This window comes from Manis pentadactyla, chromosome 17, assembly GCF_030020395.1.
Source record: "Manis pentadactyla isolate mManPen7 chromosome 17, mManPen7.hap1, whole genome shotgun sequence".
Taxonomy (NCBI): Eukaryota; Metazoa; Chordata; class Mammalia; order Pholidota; family Manidae; genus Manis; species Manis pentadactyla.
The window spans coordinates 50,997,658-51,019,596 of NC_080035.1; the positions used below are offsets into that span (position 1 = coordinate 50,997,658).

At 37.8% G+C, this 21,939-nt stretch overlaps 1 protein-coding gene across 2 annotated transcripts in view; it reads left to right on the forward strand.

Moving 5' to 3' along the window:
- GPC6 (glypican 6) overlaps nt 1–21,939 on the forward strand; it is a 1,076,178-nt gene that overhangs the window by 149,745 nt on the left and 904,494 nt on the right. The gene's annotated exons all lie outside the window — the stretch shown is intronic.

The following is a 21,939-nucleotide window of genomic DNA, read 5'->3' on the forward strand; positions in this document are numbered from 1 at the left end:
ATAGTATATTCTGGAGACCCAGCTGAGGTGCTAAAGTAGTTTCTAAGGCTTACAGAGCACATCAAAATGGAACAAATTCACTGCCTTTCAGTACATTCTGGACAGAAGTGGAAGGAGGCTTGCAGTGTGTTCAAGAATAGCTCCAAGAGCTTTCTTTGTGTGTGACCTTCACCCTTTACAGGCAATTATTTTCAATATCTAAAGGTGTCTGTCCAGTCGTTATTTACTGATCCTTTTTTTCTTCGGAATGTTCTTTGTTATCTTGTAATGTTGTGTGTCCAAAATAATCTTTTACCGCTTATGTGCGTAGTTTTTGCACCTATCTTTGGTCACTGTGTTTTTTTGTGTTTTTTTTCCCTGGGGACATTGCGTCTCGGTTCTGTGTTTCATGCCTGTCCCATTCAGTCACTCGGGTCACTATTATTTTTATTTGCTGTTTTCATATAAACCCTCTGGAAAGCCACTAGAACATCATACTTCTCTGAGTTTCCTTCTTAGGTTCATTTTGTGATTCCTTAAATGAAAATATATGTCTCTTTTTGGGGAAGGATCTGCTTTCATGTGCATAGTGTGCCTGGCGATTAAAGAGCACATTTTACCAACTTTCCTGTGTGCTGTCTCTCCAAGTTTAGTATAATATAAGCAGCTCATTTTTGAGCAGTTCTCATATACAAGAATAGATTACCATCAAAATAATTTGGAAACATAAGGAATGTGGGACATCATTAAGAGAGGAACCTTCTTCTGCCTCAACTCTAATAACTATCTTCCAAACCATGACTTCAATATGAATTTGACTTGTCCTTTTTCAGGGACGTAGTGGCGATATTTTAAATGATACAACCACCACCAGTGTTGCCCCACATAACTGATGTCCACCTACATTAGATTGATGACAAATGCCAACTACCTCTGGTCGCTAGAGAAAGACAATTATTTCTCGAGTATGCTTTGGCTTTGGAAAAAATAAATCCATCGCTGGATTTTGCAGTCATCTAAAACTCAGAGGAAATATGACTTATACAAGTTTTTAATTTGATGTCAGTTCAGAAAGCATGATAAACACACATGCCTATGTATTTATTTATGTTAAAGAGAAAAGATTTAAGGATAATTTAATTTGTACCTCTTCCAGTCACACTCCCTGAATTTCAACTTTTCTTGTGATTCAACCACCTCTTAGAGTGGGTTTTCATTTCTGGAGTTTCTTTTGTTTAGCGTTTAGGTTTTATGGCACATACTGAAAGGCACTTCTCTTCCTACTGGCTAGCATGCGTCATTGGCTACGTTCACTCTGGCAGATGAGTTATAGCAGATTCTTCAATACATATATTTTTCTTTTTTCCTATAGATGGGCCCTCATAGTGTTTTGACAGTTAAAAAGGATGGGGGGTTATTGAACGTCTAGTTTCTCAGCTGCTCAGCTGTATTTTTTGAGCTATATATCAGCAAAATTACCCAGCTCTTTTCCAGAAGGTGTTCTGTTGCCAGATGGTACTCTGCAGGAAACAACTTCTTAGTTTTCTTAAATCAGGATTTATAGTAAAGTAGAATAACACTTAGATATGGAAGACTTTGGTTTCTCTAGAAATCTTGGAGTCTCAAGTGTCTGTCCTTTCTCTCTGTTTTCATTGCTTCCTATTCAATTAAGCTGATAAAAAAATGTACACACTGCGATTCAGTAACTGAAGGGCACATCTGTAGCAATTTTCATTGTACTGCCTACTCTGAGACTGGATTGAAAGGTTCAGCTCCAATTGCACCATTAGCCCAGCAACTGCAGCCAATCATTACCAATGATTTTTGGTCCCCCTAATTGTTTTTACTTTATTGAGCTTATTCAGAAATAATGAAACTCCATCCTTCCTTTCCTTAAAAGATATTCGCACCAAGCACAGTTGCTGTTTCTTCTATAAACTCATCAGCATTGCCTTAAGGAGTCCCCTTAACTATTGATTTTCTGGTCTAGCTAATAGATCTCTTCATTTGCAGAAATACCCCAATGCAAGATTTTAACAATTAGAAAATTACGAAAGGACATCCCAGGGGACTCCCAGCTTCTGCACATACTGTTGGCTCAGCGTTAACCTCCCTGTTGCAAATGGTGGGACTGTGGGACTGAAGAGAGAAAACTCAGTCACAGAAATGGGCAGTGCTTCCTTATTTTCCAAGTTCTGCAGCTATTTTGAGGAATGTCTCTGGCTTGGATTGAAAATGGCACTTTTCAACAACTATCCTGAAATATTGTTTACATAAAGTTATTTCAGTACTTAATTTAAGCCCACATCCACAAAACAGGAAAGACTGTCATGTTTCATTAAACCCTTTGGGGAAGATATGTATGATGAAGTGTTGCATTTTTCCAGGGCTCAAAAATCTAAACCCATGTATTTTAAGCACAAGTTAACTGGTTTTTGCAATATCAAAATTGCGTGGCCTGTAGTTCTAGTAGAGAAGTTTCTCAGAGATTAGAACATAAACTTCTATGCTGCCTTATCACTTATTGCTAATTAAAACTTTATTATCACTTTATGCCCCACTTAAACATTGAAACTGCACAGAATACAAAGTATTTTAGTAACACAACATGCAGTTTTGACATCTTCTAGAATGGCTGCTTTGCTTGTGATGAATCTATAGCTTGAAAATGTATATACTAAAAGCCTGATGCACTAATAATGAATTAGCTCTGTTTTCTCTCCTGGTTTTTGCCCATCTCCAGGTTCCCTCAATTTTCTACCTTTAATTGATCATGTTCTCCCTTACTTAAAGATCTTCAGTATTCTCCACTGCCACTAGGGAATGGCTGCCAGGGCCCCATGATGTTCTCTTGTCTATGGAAACACCTTTAGTCAATTGCCCTCTGCTTTCTCCTAATTCCTCTGCAATGCTGTTTTCATGTCGGTGATCACTGCTTTCCAGCACACGTTGTGCTATCGCTTATGTTCTGAAAGGAAGCCCTTCCCCATACATTTCCAGACATTGAAATTGTTCTTCCAGGAATCCTTTTCAAAGGTTACTACTTCTGAAATTTTATCTCTGCCTAAGATTTGGCTTTACCAGAAAATAAGTGATTTCTCTTTTGTACACTGACAGTAATTTATACACGTAACTGTTGTAGAACTGATTACACTTGATCAACAGCGTGCGTTTATGTGCACATCCTCCGGACTGGACCCTGAGTTTGTAGAGATATGGCCTTTGTGCCCCACAGATAGTAAATGCTCAATAAATGCTTATTGAGGGAACAGGGCTGATATGCCCTTGGCAACTATCTGGTTAATGCTTTTATTATTTCATAAGTGAGAAAAAACAATGTCACTCAAACATTTATTTGGTTATTATGCTGAGGTCATCATTGACAGTTACTCTCTTGCATTATCGGTTTCTTGCTATCTGAATATAATTGAAATTATACACTGAATGAAAAATGTACTGTTTGTGTAGTGCTTTCTGTTTGCAGCATCCTTTTACCTTCTTCAAATTGGTAGGGTTGACAGGCCCAGAATTATTTCCCCTGTTTTACAGATACAGGACAAAAGGCTTAAGTGATTTAGTCAAGGTCATAGGTGGAAAGGCAAATACGACTTGACATGTCGGACTCTAACCCTTCATGGGTCTCTCAGTCATCACTGCAGTCAGACTATGACCCTGGGCTTGTTTCTCCATGTGGCAGTTCAGAGGCTGTGTTGGAAAAAGCATAACTTTAACTTATTTTCCCAGCTGACAAAACGGAGTCATATGCTGAACTATCCTTGGGAAAAAATGCCTGGGGGAATTTGTCCTTGATGGTTTAGAGGAGGAAGCTCAGCCTTTAGGTCCTGCTTTATATCCTGGGAGTAGAAATTGAGGTGGAGGTGAACTTGACCCTTCCTCACTTCCAGAGCTGAACACACAATGATAAAGGTCATTGCGAGTTTATTCTACTTGTTTCAGTTTTATTTTTTAGGTACTAAATGTAATATATGTTTACTGTAGACATCTTAGAAAACTTAAAAAATATAAAGCAGAAAATTTTAAGTGTTCATAATCCATCATCAGGAATCTATTATTAATATTTTAATACAACTGTTAGCTCTGGAACCAGGCTGCTTGGGTTTAAATTTTGGTTCTGCAACTTACTAGTTTAAGGACAATAGGAAGTTACCTCACTTTTCTGGATCTAAGTATATTAATTTATAAAATGGGAGTAATAATATTGTTTACATCAGGAGGTTCTTGTGAGGTTACTTGAATTTATAGCATAAAGCACTAAAGACTACCTATCACATAGTATGTAGTCCCTTAATTTAACTATTATACCACTGGTAACTTCATTGAAAAAAATCTAGAACATATGCTGATGTACAACTTTTTATCCTATATTTTCCACTTAACAATATATTATAAGCTTTTTTCCACATACTTAAATATTATTTTAGAATATGAATTTATTGGTTACATTATACCATTATTCCTTCCTGTTATAACTGGCCTAATCAGTCCTTAATTATTTGTTTCTAATCTTTGATTGTTATAATATATAGTTTGATAAATAGTTATGTTATATATACTTGTGGATAGGTCTGATAATTTCCTTGGGGTAGATTTTTAGAAGACTTAGTGGATCAAAAGTGTATAAACCTTTGAAAGATTTGAGTTTTTTATATTTTTTAATGGTTTTATGGGGATTAATTCATGTACCATGTAATTCATACAATTGAAGTTCACTGTTCAATACTTTTTGATCTTCATTATTTTTAAAATGATGGTAAAATAGAAATTAATATAAAATTGACCATTTACTCATTTAGTACCAACACATTGGTGTTAATTACATTCACAATGTTATGCAGCCATCACCACTGTCTATTTCCAAGACTTTTCATCACCTGTGACTCTGTAACCACTTAACAGTAACTCATTTCCTTCTCCCCCAGCTGGTGGGAACCTGTAATCTATCTTTTGTCTCTGAATTTACTTATTCTGGATATTTCATATAAATGGAATATACAATATTTGTTTGTCCATACACTTTACATGATGCTTCTAAGATGCATCTATGTTGTAGCATGCATCAGAACCTCATTTCTGTTTATGGCTGAGTAATATTCCCCTGGACATTGATACCACAATTTGTGACTATATTCATCTGCTTATGGACATTTGGTTTGTTTCACCTTTTGGCTCTTGGGAATAATGCTGCAAGGAACACTGGCATTCAACTGCCTGTTCAAGTCCCTGCTTTCAATTCTTTTGAGTATATACCTAAGAATAGAGCTGCTAGGTCATATGGTAATTTTACATTTAGCTTTTTGAAAAACAACAAAACTTTTCCACAGCAGCTCACCATTTTCCATTCCTACCGACAATGTACAATGGTTCAAATTTTTCTACACTAAGGCCAACCCTTGTTAGTTGCCTTTTTTCTTATTGTCATGAAGTGGTAGTGTATGTGAAGTGGTATCTAGATCATGATGGGTTTTACTTACATTTCACTAATGATTAATGATGTTGAACATCTCTCAAGTGTTTTTTCAACACCATTTGAATATGTTCTTTGGAGAAATGTCTATCCAAGTCCTCTGCCCATTTTTTAAACTGGAATGTTTGGATTTTTGTTGTTTTGAGTTATTTACCTTTAAAGATATTATGAATTATTTTCTGAATTTGCGCTTGTGACTATTTACCATGGAAGAGATATTTTAGGCTCCTTATATTTTGCATTTGCAATCTCTTAGGGGAGTGGAATCACAGTGCATTAGAATCCTTCCTTCATCTAATGGGCATGGTTATGTGCCAAGCATTGTGCTGGGTTGCTCAGACAAACATATGTTTTTTTTTATATTATATTATAAGCTGTCTTATCCCCTACATGAGTGCAGAGGCCATACTCAGGCTTTTAAAGTCCTGCTTTTAATGTGCCCACAGATAGAGTGTCTATTTTATTCTCATTGTTAACTAGACATCTTTGTAATTTTTTTTTTCCTGCTTAGAAGTTATATCTTTACCTCCTCAGCTTGGAACCATGTCCTTTGCCAAGTATAATTGCTGTATATAGTATTTTGTGACCCTATACAGAATGTGAAACGTGTATTTTTAGCACAAACTGACAGCATTCTCTAACAGTGTAAGATGGTGCTAAAGCATCTGAAAAGGATTATATGGAACCAAGGGAGAGTTTTAATACTTTGGATCCAGTGTTGATTCTGTCAATAGTAAATTTGTTCTGGGTTCCTTCTGGCTTGCTCTGTTCCAATTCCCATTTCAGCACTTTGAAGCTACATTGAAGCAATAGCTTTCAGTACACCTTGAATCAGTCCCAAAACACAGCAGAGCATAGAGTGATATTGAAATAATATAACCAGAGGGAAAGATAACATATTACTAGAACCACCCATAAGAAAGACTGAGTCCACTGAAGCAAAAACATGTGTGTTCCTTTTACTTTAAAAAATCTCATGTGCAGTTCTCCCCCATTAAGCTTGCTTGCAGGGTTTTCCAGCTAAGGAGTCTAATTTGGATCTGGTCTGAACTGGATTGCCCCCTAGGGAGGTACATCTGCTCAGAATGAGTAATGGTGATTCGAGAAGTGGTGGCACTTCCTTTCATATTCTACAAATTCCACTTGGTTTTTCAGAAGCCAGCTATCTAACATTTTGTTTTTCTTCACCATTGTCATCTGGCTGTGGCAAGGCAGGACCTTTGAGGGAAAGATTGGTTTCGGGAACACCTGACATATCAAAGTCTGACTCCCACATGAAGGTCTGCACCCCTTGCTCTGAGCTAGCTTAATAGCCAGTTGAGTGTTTGTTCTCCAGAAGAACATTGGATCAGGGGCTAGACCCGCATACAGGGGTGTGGTGTCTGTAGAATCTTCATTAAGTAAGGGCAGCTCACATGTACCGAGTTCTTACTAGAGGTTAAACCAGGTACTGTACTTAATACTTGACATGAATTATCTGATTTAATTCTCCCATTCACTTCAAGAGGCAGGCAGTTACAATCTGTTTTAAAAAGATGGAGAGCATCAGAATGACTAAACGATGCTCCCAAGATCACGTGCCTGTTGGCTCCTTGACCCTATACTGAACACGGTCTCCTCCTCCAGGGCTGTTGCCTAATGCCACGTCAGTTTCCCTTGGCCACAGATGGTTTTCCATGTTGCTGATGTCGTTGGGGTGTGCTGCAAACAATTACCTTAGAAGAGAAAGAAAGAGAAGAAGGCTTTCTTTGCTTGTTGCCTGGACCAGTTCCCTTTCCTCAGCCCCACCCCATGACTCGACATGCCTCAACATGAGGAGTTTCCCTCATGTCCTGTCACTGTGGTCACCTGTACCTCCTTCACATCTCTGCATGTGATTTTAAATGCCCAGGAGGACTATCTTTGGTGATGCTTGTTTTGATTGGAAAATATGCAACTGTAGACCCTGGGGCTGAACTAGACACAGCACATGTGCTGCTTTTCCTCATCTCTCTTACTGCATTTTGTACTTATACTCTTTTTGCTTACTTTCTGGATACTGTCTTTCTTTGCTCTGTGCTGTCCTCTATATGAGTGCAGAGACCATACTCTAGATGCTAAAGTGAACGGCTGGGTTTAGGTGAAAAGAATAGAGGGCAGGTGTCCCCTTGACTCCTGGGTCCGCCCCCTCATGCTGTCGAGCACATTTACACAGGAACAAAGACTATCTGTCCCCATGGAGGCCAAATACTCGATGTTTATGTAGCCACACAAACGTGGCTTTTCCTCCCGCGTGCCCACGCTCTGTCACGGTGTGTTTGATGGGCAGCTCACACCTGCCCAGCTTCCCCAGACAGGGCTTCCACTCCTGGAGTGGCCTGCGTGGGTCTTCCACAAGCTTCTCTTAGTTTCAAAGGAGATAAATAAGTGGCTAGAACTTAGGGCATTTCAGGTGAATAGAATCCTGGCTAAAAAGTACACAAGATACCACCATAGTTTTATGCATATAAAACTCAATACTAATGTGTTGAAATGATCACATAAAGCCACTCCACCTGACAGCATATTCTGATGAAACATTTCAGGGCTGGTTGGGCAAGGATTGAACTGTGAGCCTAAATTTGGTGCAGGAGGAGATACCTTGGACTCACTGAATTTTTTGGCAATTTTTTTTTCAAACTGACCTCTTCCAAACTGTACTGTGTCTCCTTGGTGACCTTTTCTTGGGGGTTCATGATGTTCCCCTCATGGGTGTGCCAGGTGTTGCTCATCTTAATTTGGCCACGTAGTTTTCTATATGTTATATTGAACCTGAATCTTGGGTCTCTATAATAACAAATACTGTCCTGATAAACTGATCCTGAGTTCTGATTCCTCTATTTGCTTTGTAATTAGCCAAAATGCTAATTTTGACTGTCCTTGGATTCTGTCTAGTTGGCTTCATCAGGGAAGAGGCTGAGGCTTTTCACTAGTTGCACTGGATTCCTTTTTTCCTTCCTTTTTCTCTTCCCTCTTTCCTTTTCCTTCCCCCCTTCCTTTCTTCCTTTCCTCTACCTAACATTCAACATGTTTTACTCAATGCCAGCAAAGCTTGGTATTAGGCACTTGTTAAAAAATACCAACAGGGCCGCTGCTCTCATAGCATTTATAATACACTAAGGATGTCAAAGATTAAATAAATCATCATAGAAATAATTGTAAACCCGAATAATGGCCTTGAGGGCACAGATAAAGCCTTCAGTTAAGCTGTAACTGGTCTGGACAGTGGGGGCTGAGGATGGCTCCTGGTTTGACCTGGCTGGAATTAAGTAAGAAGTTTTTGGGGGAGGGACAAGGGCTTGGTGTAGGAAGAGGTTGATTCCTGGTAGTAACCGAAAGAAGACTACCCCCATACAACTCATCCTCTTCCCCCTTTTTTTACTTTATAGCATAACCAGCATTTAACAATATAAACTGAAGGTATTTACCTTCTTTACTGTCTGCTCTCATAGAAGGTAAGCATTATGAAGGCAGAGATATATATCTGTTTTAGGGTGCTTTGTGTTTTTACTGTTACATCTCTTTTACCTAGAATAGTGCCTGGCGAACAGTAAGTGTCCAATTTTGTTCAAATCCAATGGGACTGGACCACAAAGAACTCAGTGAGCCAGACAGCAGGACATATGGTGGTGTGGGGGAGTGGAGCCCAGGTTGTATGGGGTTACTTTAGATCATGCTCTGCATTTAGGATTTTATCCAAAGTGCCATAGAAAACATTGTGATAAATGTGGAATGTGACAGTTACCACCTTTCTTTCCCCCAAGAAGGAACACAGTTTCTTTTCTTATTAAGTCAAATTATGCTAGGCTGCCCTAAAAAAAAATCCACTAAAAAAAATTAAAACTGGGGTATCAATTCAAATAGCATCTACTCTCTAACATGGTGTAATTAGAAACTAGAGAGAAGGGGTTAGGAAAGGTTTTACCATGAATCTCTACCCATTAGGAAACGAGCTACAGAGAAACCAACTTCTGAGGAATATTTTTGCCTCTTTTTCAATGAGTGTTTTTTTTTTTTTAATGAAAGGCATTCCATTACAAGCTTTTAAAAGGCACTGTCCAGTTTACTGTGTGTGTGTATTTTAAATGATTATGTGTATCTAGTTATTTATTTATGTACCTGCCCTTGGGTTAATGCCCATTAACAAGAACCACTAATCATATAGAGTGGGCTTTATCCTTATTTTGCACATGAATAAATTAACAATAAGGTGGTTGCAAGGAAACATTCATTTGAGTGTCTACCATGTAACCAGCATTTAACACAGTTATCTCATTTAATCCTCACAAAACTCTTTAGAGACAGGGCCATTATTTCTCTTAACAAATGAGAGTATGTATCCCAAGTAGGTTAATGAACAGGTCCACCATTACAGGGCAAATAAAGGGAAGAGTGTGGTGTTCCTAAAATCCATGCTCTTTGCCTTTAAATATTAGAGCTTCTGGGGAATTTTTAACTTGCTGAAATAGTTGTACTGATTAGGAGAGAAGATATGTTTGAAATCTGGAAACTTCCGATTCTTAAACCATTTCTGCTCTTTTCCACTCTAAAATAATACATCAGTTACTGCTTCTAATTAATTCTCCAAGTGCCTAGCCAACTTCATAATCACTAGAGCAAAGCAGGGGAGGGTACTCAAAATAGACATCAAGTGTGCTGAACCCTCCAGTCCCAGATGTGCTCTGTGACCTTTCACCTTCTCATTCTTTTTTTTTTATTATTAAGGGATCATTGATATACACTCTTATGAAGGTTTCACATGAGCAACATTTTGGTTAAGCATTCACCCATATTATCAAGTTCTGCCACACACACCCCATTGCAATCACTGTCCATCAGTGTAGTAAGATGCAATAGAGTCATTATTTGTCTTTGTGCTATACTGCCTTCCCATGACCCCCCTACATTATGTGTGCTAATTATAATACTGCTTAATCCCCTTCTCCCTACCTCCCCACCCACCCTCCCAACCCCTTCGCTTTAGTAACTGCTAGTCTCTTCTGGAGTCTGTGAGTCTGCTGCTGTTTTGTTCCTTCAGTTTTGCTTTGTTGTTATACTCCACAAATGAGTAAAATCATTTGGTACCTGGCTTTCTCCACCTGGCTTGTTTCACTGAGCATGATACCCTCTAGCTCTATCCATGTTGTTGCAAACAGTAGGATTTGTTTTATTCATTTGGCTGAATAATATTCCATTGTGTATATGTACCACATCTTCTTTATCCATTCATCTACTGATGGACACTTAGGTTGCTTCCATTTCTTGGCTATTGTAAATAGTGCTGTGATAAACATAGGGGTGCATATGTCTTTTTGAATCTGGGATTCTGCATTCTTAGGGTAAATTTCTAGGAGTGGAATTCCTGGGTCAAATAGTATTTCTATTTAGAGTTTTTTGAGTAACCTCCATACTGCTTTCCACAATGGTTGAACTAATTTACATTCCCAACTGCAGTGTAGGAGGGTTCCCCTTTCTCCACATCCTCACCAGCATTTGTTGCTATTTGTCTTTGGATGTTGGCCATCCTAACTGGTGTGAGGTGATATCTCATTGTGGTTTTAATTTGCATTTCTCTGATGATTAGTGATGTGGAGCATCTTTTCATGTGCCTGTTGGACATGTGAATTTCTTCTTTGGAGAAGTGTTTGTTCAGATCCTCTGCCCATTTTTTAATCAGGTTATTTGCTTTTTGGTTGTTGAGCCGCATGAACTCTTCATATATTTTGGATGTCAACTCCTTATCATATGTGTCATTTATGAATATATTCTCCCATACTGGAGGATACCTTTTTGTTCTACTGATGGTGTCCTTTTCTGTACAGAAGATTTTAGTTTGATACAGTCTCACTTCTTCATTTTTGCTTTTGTTTCCCTTGCCCGGGGAGATAGGTTCATGAAAAAGTTGCTCATGTTTATATTAAAGAGAGTTGCCTATGTTTTCTTCTATGAGTTTCATGGTTTCATGACGTACATTCATTTCTTTGATCCATTTCAAGCTTACTTTTGTGTATGGAGTTAAACAAAAATACAGTTTCATTCTTTTACATGTAGCTGCCCAGTTTTGCCAACACCAGTTGTTGAAGAGGCTGTCATTTCCCCATTGTATATCCATGCCTCCTATATCATATATTAATTGGCCATATATGTTTGGGTTTATATCAGGGCTCCCTATTCTGTTCCATTGGTCTATGGGTCTGTTCTTGTGCCACTACCAAATTGTTTTGATTACTGTGGCTTTGTAGTAGAGCTTGAAGTTGGGGAGCATAATCCCCCCAGCATTATCCTTCTTTCTCAGGATTGCTTTGGCTGTTTGGGGTCTTTTGTGGTTCCATATGAATATTAGAACTATTTTTTCTAGTTTGTGGAAGAACGATGTTAGTATTTTGATAGGAATTGCATTGAATTTGTAGATTGCTTTAGGCAAGATGGCCATTTTAACAATATTAATTCCTCCTATCCATGAGCACACTATGTATTTCCATTTATTGGTATCTTCTTTAATTTCTCTCATGGGTGTCTTGTAGTTTTCAGGGTGTAGGTCTTTCACCACCTTGGTTAGGTTTATGCCTAGGTATTTTATTATTTTTGATGCAATTGTAACTGAAATTGTTTTCCTGATTTCTCTTCCTGCTAGTTCATTATTAGTATATAGGAATGCAACATATTTCTGTGTATTAATTTTGTATCCTGCAACTTTGCTGAATTCAGATATTAGTTCTAGTAGTTTTGGGTGGATTCTTTAGGGTTTTTATTTACAAAAGCATGTCACCTGCAAACAGTGACAGTTTAACTTCTTCCTTACCAATCTGGATGCCTTTTCTTTCTTTGTGTTGTCTGATTGCTGTGGCGAGGACCTCCAGCACTATGTTGAATGAAAGTGGGGAGAGTGGGCATCCTTGTCTTGTTCCAGTGTTAAGCTTCAGCTTTTGCTGTTAAGTATGATGTTTCACCTTCTCATTCTTAACAAATGATTTTTTACTCTGTTAAAGAAGGCCTTTGGATGGGATGCTTTCTGGGGTCCCTTTTATCTATGACAGTCAATGAAATGTAAAACAGCATTTGATGCACAAAATATATTGAGTCTGGGGACTGTTGGAGAAACTGGAGTGGTGAGGTCAGTCTGAACTCAGGGCTCCTCCTCCTAGCTCTATACTCTACTGACTGAAGCCATTTCTGACCTTGATTTCCATCTGGGTAGCTCTATAAACCAAGAGGGTTTTAGTGTATACTGGCCAAGGAATGCCTTAAATGCCTGTGAAATGAGCTCTTCTCTGTCTGTTTGCTCCTCTCAATCTTTTTGGGAGGTCAGTTCTTCACATAAAATATACTCCATGAGAAGTAAAGCCAAGCTTATGTATTGGACTCAGATTCCGACATGATAGAAATAGAGAAGTTGATTACTTCCTACCTCTGTGGCTTCCCAAACAATTTGATTGGGCTTTGAGAATTGTGTATTTACAAATATTCCTATTTTAAAAATGAAAAAACATTTCTTTGAGATGAGGCTTTTTAAAGGCCTTTGGAGCCTTCTTTATCAGCTTAATCATGATAATTGTTGTCTATATGTCTGTCCTTGCATGAGCTATATGCATATGTATTTAACATGAGCTTTACAGTTGAAAACAAATGTATGTTAAAAAAATTTCCATTTCATTAAATAGACTTTTGTCTTAATACACCTTTTTTATTGGAAGTTTTGATACACTATAGAATAAAAATACTTTTTGTCTCCATGGAATCATCAAGATATTATGAAGTTTTCATATTTTGGTGTGTGTCGGGGGTGGATTTTCCTGAGAGATGATTCAGATTTCTCTTTTGAGCTAAAAGGCAGGATTATTTCCTGTTATCTCAAATGACAGTTTTGTGGTTCTAGAAGATCTCCATTTAGGCTTCTCTGCCCCTTTACAACAATGAAACTTTATTTTTGCTTTTCAGTGTTATTAACCTCAAAGGACATGCAAAACAAATCAAAACTAAACCAAACCCATAGTGAAGACTGTAGTTCTTGGATTCTGGGGAAGAGTTAGGACCTGGTGCAGTAGGTCTGCGAGAAAAAAAGCAAACAACCAGAACTGCAGCTCTCAGGACGTGCCCGTGATTAAGGAAGAGGGAAGGCCCGACACAGGCCATAGAAGACCCTCAAGCAGGCTCTGATTCCATCACAATTGTCTCCATCAGAAATAGTATTAATTCTTAACTCCAGTTAACTGGAGTTAACCACTCCAGTTTCTCCAAAACTGGAGAAATAGTAAAAGGGAATTTTCTAATTCTCTTCATTGATCTAAGGTGTTATTCCAATTAATTTTGTAAAATAAAATAGTAACACAAGAGGCTCTTTAAAGTAGAAATAAGCACCTTACTATCTTTTGCATATAAAAGCAGATTTTTGGTAGATTGCTTGTTTAATTGGCTTCCTTCATTATATTTTTAATCAGCCTCATTTTCTATTGGGAATATTTGTGACCACTACACTGATTATTCATTTTCAGGAAAAGTTTTGGGGATTCACTATAATCTTTCATTAAGTTATCTTTCTGATGGAGATAATACAGCTCTTCCCTAAAAGACATTTTTATATAACAGAGATCACGGCAGATTTATTTTGGGGATTCACTGTAATCTTTTGTCAGGTTATCTTTCTGATGGAGGTACCAACACTCTTCCCTATCCATTTTTTTTATTTTTATATAAAATAGTTGGGGTCAGATTTATTAGATTGGTGGGATTCAAGAAATGTGATTATTTATTAATTCATTAGTTTTATTAATAAGAATAGTATTTCTGACAGAGTCAGTTTCTGAGAAAACAGTTGTATCACATAGAAGATAAAAAAGCCCATTCTGGCTAATTGGTTCATTTTTGGAATATTTAAACTGGAAAATAATAAGTGGAGACTAAGCATGGCAGGTTGTTTAGTGAAATATGGACATTAATACTCAGAGGAGCCAATTTTTCTATTTGAATTTCAGTGTGGATTTTTTTCTTTTTAAGTATCAGTTGGATTTGTTTTCATTTAGAACCAAAGAAATTCCCAGGACAACTGACTTTTGAAGTAAAGAAATAAAACATGCGAAAAAGGAAAGCTAGCCAAATATACATATCAATGTTTACTATGCCCCGGCCTGTTCCCTCCTTTGACCTGTTCTCATCTTGTGCCTCTGTCTGTGTATATTCCAAGCCCCTTTCTGCCTATACCCAGCACATGTCTCTATTTCCTGGAAAGACCCATTTCAGGTGAGGTTGCCGAGGTATTTCACTGGAGAGCTGCAGTACCAGGATGAACACGGGGTCTGGGATCAGGAACAGATCAGAGCCAGCAATGTCCTGGCAGCTGCTGGGAGGATGTTGTGGTGCCAGAGTTTCCCACTAGCCTACTTATGGCCTTAGACCGATCATTTCACACCTGCAACCCTTAGTTCTCTCACCTTTAAAATGAGGAATTTGTATCTATGTTTTCTAATGTCCTTTCTAGATAGAACAATCTGTCTATAAGTTCTGTTATCTTTTTCTTTTTATCATCTATGAACGCTGGCGTGGGTTCCCTTGAATGGAACTGAGAAGACCAATTTCTTTGTAGCCTTGAATCGTACCACTGAAAGACTTCTGAATCTTAAGAGAACCCTTCTGTTTCATAGCTGTATGAACTGACGACTGACAGCCTTAAAGGAGATACTGACCAGGGTCAAAAAATAGAGGCATGTATCTAAGTTATCTAGTGCTCTGAACCTAACTATCCCCATACCTAGTCTATTTGAAACATCACAGTTTTATTATATCCTGCAATGTTGGTGGAGTGGCTTACTAGTCTCAGCCCAGAGTTCCAAGAAGGTAAAGACAGAAGTTAGAAGACTTTCTTGAAACAGAGGTGGTGGAATTTGCAATGTCACTTCTTCATTCTACTGGTCAAAGCAAGTCAAAGGGTGACCCAGATTCAAGGGTTGGAAGAACAGAGTCCACCTCTTGAAGGGACGGTGGCAAAGAATTTATGGCCATATTTAATTTATCACACATAGACTATCATTTCTTCCTGCAAACTCCACGCCACTTGATTATTTAAGACACTTTTTTAACCGAGTCATTATGCAGCGTTAAAATCCTTTTTAACACAGTGTTCCAGGCAGCCACCACAAATCAGTCAGAACTACCACAAGAAATGAAATGTTGTGCCATCTGGACTCTACAGTGAGTTGTTCATAGAGCCTGGATGGAAAATTCAGAATTCCTGACTCCCAGTCTAAGGTCTTTTCTTTCCCCATTAGTCTGTTTCCACACTTCTGGGCAAGTCTTTAATATTTCTTGAGTTATGTTAGAAAAGTCACTTATTTCTATCACTAAAATTCCCTCAAAGTTCTGAACAATATCTTCATGTATTATGTGTTGTTTATGTTGATTAGGACATAAACCACTAGTTTAAGTATTACCAATTTGGGTACCACTTACTTTAACCAATGATAAAACTTGAGTCAATTCAAGTAATCACATTTGGATCAATAACATAAAAATGAGATATTATGTCTTTGGATGTAATACAGTGAGGATATGAATACCACCTGTGTAGCATTCTTGCCAAGTCTAATAATTAAGAGATGAATACAGAACATGAGATAGATATTTCACAAAGGAACTAGTCTGAAATCTTAAGAATATCAATTTCATGAAAGACCAAAACATACACATATATGTAACTAGAGAGACATGCAACAAAATGTACTTCATGATTCTATATTGGATTTTGGATTTAAAAATGTTATAAAGTACCTCATTGGGATGATTGGGGACTAATTATTAAATAGTATTCTTGTATTGATGTTAGATTTTTGGTATGTGATAGATTGGCAGTTATGTTAGGAGAATGTCTTTATTCCTAGAGAAAAAAATGACATATTTAGAGGGGAAGGGTCAAGATATTTACAACTTGTTTCAAAATTGATCAGGAAAAAAATGAATAACATATATATATATATACATGTATATACACAGTGCATATGTGTAATATATTTATCTATATATATATATTTATTTGTTTAGCACAGGGAGAAAAAGAAAGCAAATATGGCAAAAACATTAATTGACACATCTGTATGATAGATCTGTACATCTTCATTATACCTTTCATTTTTTTGAGGGTTAGAAAAATTTTTTATTAATTGGGAAAAAGCATCAATGTGTGTTTTGTGGTGGAGACAATGCCTGACTTTGAGATATGAGGGTAGAGTATCTAATGCCAACTATAAGATTAGTTTTAAGGAATTCAGTTGTAGAATGCTGCATTTCTAATCACAGACATACACAAGGAGAAGGATCTCCATGCAGGCAGTTGTCTGGATATGGTCATTGATAGAAAAGCTGACTAAGTACGAAACTGTAATGGTTCCTAATAAAATATGTTGTTATTTGCCTACATGTTGTGTGGGCATTATAATTCACAGAGTTATATATTATGCCAGAAGCCTTGGATGACAAGGGTTTCATCCCATTCTGCTCAGATTCTGTGGATGACTTTGAGCTAGTCATTTTAACTTGTGTGAACTCAATCCTCCTATAAAAGATAAGCGTATTCTGGCTTACAGCCTATAGTATGGGTAAGGATTAATTACCTGACTGCAAAGTTTGGGAAACAGCTTTTCCCATCTGCATGTTCAGTCTTGGAAATACATATAGGATAGTCATACTGAGGAGCTGCAGTAATGTTCACCGATTCTTCACCTGCTTAGAGATTGTTCTTACAGGATCCTGTGCAAGGTTTTATCCTTTATCTGTAAGTTACAAAGTGAGCAAAATCTGCCTGTATTTTGACAAATCTGTTTTCCTGCACAACTCTTTTAATTTCCTTCTGAAATAAGGTTGGAGGAGATCTAGGTGGAAAAAAGAAACCCTGACACGTCATCTGTAGAAGGATTGTGCCAATCTTGTGCTCTAGAAGTGTCATTGGTTGAGGGCATATGCAATAAATAATTAGGTAGCTACTCTAAACTGTGTTTTGGAATTTATAAAAATACAGATCTTTTTAGAGAATGCAGAGTCTTTGGTGGACTTAGTGTAGAAAAGGTGAGATATGATCTTGTTGCAATAGGATTGGAATGTCATTAGGTGGAAGAAGGGTACCTGTCTGGAGTCTCTTGTGTGTGCTCATTATGGGCACAGACATGCAGCAGCAGCTTTCATGTGCTGACACTAAGCAGATATAATTGGAGTCCTGTCTACTGGAGGAAACTGAGTAATGTTGGATAGGTGCTCTGAAAGCTGTGCAAAACTCCTTGGAGGTAACATCTGGTAGGCAACAGGGAGATACCAGTGCTTGCTGAATAGAGGACTGACATTTGGGTGATTAAACTGGAAACTAAGGAATGCATGGCAGCGTTCTGCAGGAAAAGACTAGCAAAGAACTTACCCTTGGGAATTTTGGATGGAAATGAGTCTTGAGCTCTGAAATACAGGTGTAGCCAAGAGCATCAGGAGAGCGTGAGAGGATTAAGTATCCATAGAGGTAGGAGGAAATAAGGGCTGTGATTGATTAGTGATGTCTGCCTAGGGCAAGGGTGTAACCATAAAAGCAGAAAGCATGCATGTCCAGTATTTGCTATTCCTGAACTAGAGGGAAAACATAAGCCACAAATTCCAGCCTATATAATGAAAAAATTAATCGGAAACTGGTTTGGGAGAAAGCTGACAATTTAGTTTCAGTTACACTTCAGTTTGAGAACAACACATTAAGTATATTTGAGGTCATTGTCTCTAGTTCCTTCCATGAGTTTTGATACACTTACTAGGGAGGGAGGAGGTCAGAGAAGAAAGAGTATAGGAGATGGAACTCTAGGGAAGGTCAAATGAATAAACAGTTTGCTTATTAAGCTGCTTATTTATACACACATGCATTATCTTGTAATGATTTCTCAGTTCCATGCAACTTAGTTAATTCAGTGGCACTTTGGTGTACAGTCACCATACACTAGTGCATTCCTTAGTGATGAAGATGGACAAAGAATCGGGCGTTCTTATGTAATCTAAAGTAATCTTTAAGGAACTATAAGCATTGTCCCTAAAGCTTGATAGTTAGAGCAGAGAGGAAACAGTATTTACTTTTGAGACCTTGTAATTACAAGTTATGTCTGTAATTGAGGTCTGGTTCTGTCCTTGGCTCACATGCTCTGTGGACCTGGATCACATTTCCTCTCTCTGGGCCTTCAGTACCATAGCGGTAAAAGGGCGGGTGTTGTCCAAACTAAGGATGGTGAGTGTGTGGGCTGCCTCTTCTCCTGTACCCATGGAAAACAGGGCCCGCTTTGCCTCTGACCCAAATCAGGTGGCACAGTCATTTTAGCACTCAAAATCAGCTGGCATGAGACCTGAAATGTTTTGTTGTCCGTGGGATAGTTAATCACAAAAGAAAAAAATAACAACAAAAATAGTGATGGCAAACATTTATTGAGTTTTTACTATGTGTCAGGTCCTGCGTTAAGCATAGTACACGTGATATGTTTAGAGTTATGCAAATGCAAGTGTTTTCTGTTAAGAGGGAGGGTTGGTTAAAAGAAGGTTGAATTTTAGGCTCAAACTAAGGGATAGAATATTGAAACTCATTGGAATAATTTTGCAAAATGGCTGGAAGTGTAGAATTAAGAAAACAAAACAAGATTCTCTTTTCCATTTCCAAGAGCTAGCCTAGTGCCTGGCTTGGTAGAGTATTGCTGATTAGTGTTTGACTGAGGCCATGGATGACTGTGTGAATGAATAAAATTGTGTGATAGCTCATAGACCCACCTTTTTCTTTATTGTTGGATTTGACATCTGCTGACTGGTAAAAAACTGTATTCTATATTATTCAGTTGATTCTCTCCACTAGAAACTTTTAATTCCTAAAATAAGGCCCAGTTGATATTCTTATAGTGCATTCTTCCAATACAAAATCATCAACTAGACTATACTTCTTTCAACTGCCATATAAAAAGAGGTTTTGGAATGAGGATAAATGAGTACGTCAATCAGTACTCATTTATCATTACTGAACCATGCAGCCTAAATTCATTATCATTCTTCCTTAGAGCTAAGGGTTTGGTTGTACAACAAAGGAAGAGCAACTGGTGAAGCTATTGTAAGTTAATGGCATGATCATGGGGCCTAACAGTAACATCCTGCCTGCAGTAGGACTTGCTTTGCCTTAAAGATTATAGGCCAGTTATTTAAATAAATTACACGTAGTTTCATCTGTTAATACTTTGAAGTGAAAGTCAGGTGGAGACAGTATTAGTGAACTCTGACAGTCAGGATATAAATTTAATAGGACAAGTCAATTTTCCTTTTAGTTTCTAGGACAACTGTATAATAAATGGACCTACAGAGTATATTAAATTAATGGATTTTATTTTCATCTGCAAAAAGAAGAAAAGCTTATGAAGTGCTACCCTAGAACTACAGGACATTCATTGAATTTCTGCCTCATAATATAGCTTCTAAAAAGCAATTATAACTTTCATCTTAAACTTCTTCCAGTGACAGGTCTCTCTGGAGTGACTGTCACTGGGTTCTTTCTTTAGATAGCATCTCTTTTCTCAGGGGAAATAATTCTCAGCAGCATCCAAAATTGTTCTAGGCAGAATGAAGCTATGGAAATCTTATCCAAACCAAATTTGCAAGGCTTGCATCCATATGTGTCAGTGACATCCTCTACCATTAAGACTTCACCAACTTCTAGTGTTTCCTATATCATATAAGGAGCTGTCTGCCACAAATACATCTTGCCATCTTCTGCTCCACTGGGCTCCCCACCAGATATGGTGCTATTATGCATGTTTAGCTGAGGTTCTTCCCAGCAGGCTGGCTAAGCCCAAAGCTGGCTACCATTTCTTGATATTTGAGCTATAGCTGAGAGATGAATCCAGCTGCTAATGTGATCCTACCTTTGTTGGAGTTGTCATCAAAAGACACCAAACCTACTGGGGATAAGTTGGTGCTGGGCGTCTGTCCATAACCTGCTTGCCTCGTTATTGTCCACACTGTTAAGCCAAAGTCCCTCACAGTGTGGATGCAAGGATTACCATGGCAGTGTCTATCCACATGCATTTATTCCCAGCACCCAAGGCAGACTCTCTGGCTGCGCTGAATGTCAGTTTGATTATCTTAGTGGTTGGAGACATGGAGCAGAGCGTGAAATTTTTGAAATGCTGATTGAGAAAGACCCACTTAGTGCAGTCAGACAGAAGTGGGCAGATAAGAAGTTTCCAAAGAGGGGAAGAACAGCATATTCTGTGATTATTACTGTTATTACTATTGTTCTCTAGTCAATGTGATACCCCAGGCATATTCCTGGAAGTTCATTCTCTTAGAGAGTTCTACAAGAGAAAACAGAAAAACCAGATGGGTCTGTCCTGCTTCTTTAATAAAGATTTGCTGATGAAACTTCTATACATCAATGTAACAAAAAGTCATCATATTCTCTTCATCATTTGGGCATGAGCAGACTGAAAAAAACTGCACTCTCTGCTTTGATATCTTGATACACTCTTTATGTGGAGAGTAGAGGAATAAATAAGTGGACAGAACTCTACTTTTTAGGAGGGAAATAGGTGACAAGTATTAGCTTCATTGTCCATATGATGCTTGACCCATGCCAGTCAACTTGCATTTCCAATGCCCAGATCAAAGAGCCACCATCTTTTCAAGCCAATTGTAATTTTCAGTTCTGGGTACGACTATCAAAGGTATCATTTAAGAAATCATTCATAGAAATGCCAGATCAGTAATTGATGTTTTCTGGCTCATATGTAGTAGAAACTAGTTTACCCCAGAAGAAATGTGTTTTTAAACAAAACCAGGCATCATATGTATAATAAATAAGTAATAATTTATGATAAAACACTTTTAATAAAGTAATAACTTACATCTGAAAAACTGCCTAGATCCTATAATGAAGCATAAATTTAGGTGGTTTCTTCATTTCCACCTTCATGCAAGCATGGAATTTACTTTTGTGAGTATCAGTGGGAGTAGTTATGTTGTTTACAAGAAATAAAGAAAAGAAACTATGATTATCAGTCATAAAATCTATGCATGTTCTGTTGGTCTGAGTTTTTTAAGGACAAAATAGTTTACACAGGAGAACATTAGGTGATGGATTTGTTTAGTGAAAACTATGAAGAAAAATATATGCAGTTTCTCTCTACCCTTAAGGTGATCCTAGGAGATGTTAAAACTCAAGTGCTTATTTCACATTGTAAAGAAATGTTTAATGAGTATATCATAGCAGTGATTGTTGTAGGGCTTAATAATCAACATCTCTGCCACTGAGTTTTTCTGAATTCTATTTAAGTAAAAGACCGTGTACCCATCTGATGAACCAGCTTTCATTAGGTCCTGACTATGTGCCAAGCACAGTGTGTATAGGTAGAGGGGTCAGGAGCAAACGACGCTAATGATCCTATTGTGCTATTTCATTGCAGATCTACTGCATATGTAAA